Raw genomic sequence first — 3,219 nt, 5'->3', positions numbered from 1 at the left:
GTATGGATGCTAGTGCAGGAGTGGCTAGGTGCGGGCGCGGGTCTTCGTGTGAACATGGGCGCGGGAGGGTGATCCGAGTCATTTCTGGTTGATTTTGGGTTTTCTGATCAATCCGAACCCAACTCAATTTTAGAAACGAGTCAGAAAACAAATGTCGAACCTGACCCTTGTAGCAAATAGGTTGATCCGAACCCAAAATTTTTCGTGTCGGGTTTGTGTCGGGGTTCAGGTCGAATCAAATATTGACACCTCTTATTTGATGCGACGTCTCATGAAACGAGTTATAAACATCTTGATCGTGATCGAAACTATCCATACATTGTTCATGTGCAAGATGGAACACAATGATGTATCTAGAAATTTGAAAATACCAAAGAAAGAAACTATTGTGATTGATTCAATTGAACACAATAAATGTGATGGATCACATATGTTACGTCGTGTGAAAGCTCCCTGAACCTCATCCGTGGCAAAACAGACTTCTCGGATGCTATCAGAATGTAAAATTTACCCAAAATGGACCTCTTACGCTTTTAGTTCGATCAATAACAACTGAAAATTATGTATGCGCATCGTGCAAACACATCATAAAGCATACACATCATTTTAAAGGTAAGTCAAACTTTCTCGCATGCATTGAAAGGCATGTAATATCATTGAACAAAAATGCACATCATTTAAAATGTCTTCTATTCTTTAAAAGATCATCGGTATATGCTTTGTCAAGTAAACATAACGTCTTAACTTGCTATTTGAGGCTTTTGTGCGGACAAGGAAAATTGAAACTAACTCAGTTAGACTCGATCCTCTACATGCTAATCGGAAGTGTTGACACTGTCAAATAAAAATATTTAAATACCTCGATCATAGTTGTTTTTAAAGAAAACCTTAACCGGAGTTCATTTTTAAAATTAGTTTCTCATACTGCAAAATACTTCAAGGGACTTGAATGTCATCCCGATTATAACCATGCTGAATGTGAACCTCAATCGGATTGAAATACCCCCAAAATTCCGATGCAAATCATTTTGAGGCCATATCCAGATTAAACTATAAAATCCAAAAAGAATTAAAAAAAATAATATTTAAAATTTATTGCCCTAATAACTTAAAGTAAAATTCATTCACCCTCTGCAATTGCTTGCCGAGGGTGATTTATTTGAGAACTACAACTAATAAATAGTTAATGTCTTGTTAATCATATTACTATTATTTATTGTTAAATAATATCTTGCTAGTAAGGATGTAACACATGTCATCGACCTAGTGGCTTTGTCGCCAAATGAGATAACAATACATAGTTATGATCGGGGCTCTCTAGCTGGGTAGTTTTGTTGTGAAATGACACCATTAAGTTATGGTTACAATTAGTCTATATATTTTCTATTGTCTTAAAAGCATTTGAATAATAAATCATTTAGTGTACTTGATAGGACATAAAAGCCTTTATTGTTTACGGTTAACTTGAATACCCCTTTAGAAAAATACCTACTCCTAGTTTGCAAGGTATTTTTGGATGAAACAACCCAAGATTGTTGACAAGAATCTTTCGATCTGGTTGGCTCAACTACCTCTTCTAAATAAGTAAACCTAGGATGACAAATCTTGAGATTTTGATCGGGCTCATCATCTTTTTGTACACCATTTTCTTTAAGTGCAAGATGGTGAATTTCAAATTTTAATACCAAATCTGCTACAATTATACTTTAAGCATTTATACTTATTTAGCGATTAATCTTAATCGAAAGTTCTCTATCATTAGCAGGAGAGGTAATATCTAAAATTTTGTATTCGAATAAACCAATATAAGGTGATAAATTGTAGGTTGGTTCCCTGGATTCATCATAAGGTGCGTATAGGATTTTATTATTTTAAAACCACTATAGGAAGGGAGGGAAAACATTAATGATACTAGATATTATGTGCATTTGATGTTTAAAACATGAAATGTAAGGACCTTCATTCAATTTAAGCTTTTTTTTTTATGGTAAACGAAGGTAACATCTTGATGGATACTTGAGGGTCTATACTCCTTGAAAGCTCACATCTTGTATTTTGCAACAAGAATTAGAAATATTGCGCATAATTTATTTCATTTTATTTATAGTATTATTGATGAGGACATCAGCATTAGATTCCGGTGCGTCTATCACTGGAAGAATCGTAGATCGACAGCTACGATTAGGAGTCTTTATTTATGATGCCTTTCATGTATTACTTTTGTTTATATTTTAGTCTTTACCATTTTACCCTTATGAGGGATTAGTTTGTGCTGCAGCCTAGAGGGCATTTTAGTCTTTGTGTTTTTGTTGCTTTGAGACGTATATATGAGGGCCCTAATGATTGTATGATGATTATTATTAAAAAAATTTCTGCATGCTTGTTCTCATGAATGTTGTGAGTTCTAGAGAGGAGAAATCCCTAGGTGAGGGTAAAAGCAATTCTTGCTAGCCGCATGAGGTGTCTTGGCTCACTGTCTTCCCTTTTCCCTTCCTCTTCTTCCTTACTTCCCCTAGCCAAGACCTCCCATCACCACCCTAAACCACCGACCACTAAATCTTCCCCAAATTCCGCTGACCACGCTCTGCCCCTCCCCATACTGCCGACCAAACCCTAACCAACCCACCCTCACCGCAGGCCTAGGCCAATTCCCCCACCTTGCTGCCGGCCAAGTTTTCCCTCCCCTTGCCGCCGACCAATTTTCCCCTTCTCCTAGCCGCCGACCAGCCCACCAATCCCCTTGGATCCAATTTCCGATTACACTATAATTACTTTCCTAATTTGGTTCAAAGCATTTTGGGATACGGGAAACCCTAATATGAATTTCAAATTAATTTTGAAATTCAAATATTCCCTCCACTTTGGATTAATTTAGGAAGTTTCTATTTTAATTTAAATTTGAATTTTAAATTTTGAAAGGTCCTTAAATTCTTTCCTAATTCAAGACTCTAATTATAGAAGCTTCATCCCACTAACCCCTCAATCAAGTGGCCGCCCCTATCAATCCCTCTCTCTTCCAATAACTCTACTTTCCAATTTAATCCCCAATCCAAGCCCATTCATGGACCGGTCAGCCCCTTTTCCCTCCTTTGGAGAATTCAAATTTTGAATTTCTCCTTCCCTCCCTCTAATTAATTCTTAAATTAATTAATCACCTTTGGGAATTATTATTGGAATCAATTACACTCTTAGCCCTCTTGGGAACTCCTTCCCCCCCTC

At 36.7% G+C, this 3,219-nt stretch overlaps 1 protein-coding gene across 3 annotated transcripts in view; it reads left to right on the top strand.

Annotated features, from left to right (window-relative positions):
- The window catches only part of LOC110105666 (membrane-bound transcription factor site-2 protease homolog), a gene marked incomplete at its 5' end in the record, with an annotated part of 48,466 nt that overhangs the window by 755 nt on the left and 44,492 nt on the right, over positions 1-3,219 (top strand).

The sequence above is a fragment of the Dendrobium catenatum genome, unplaced genomic scaffold (assembly GCF_001605985.2).
Source record: "Dendrobium catenatum unplaced genomic scaffold, ASM160598v2 fragScaff_scaffold_671, whole genome shotgun sequence".
NCBI lineage: Eukaryota > Viridiplantae > Streptophyta > Magnoliopsida > Asparagales > Orchidaceae > Dendrobium > Dendrobium catenatum.
This window is presented reverse-complemented; position numbering and strand designations above follow the sequence as displayed.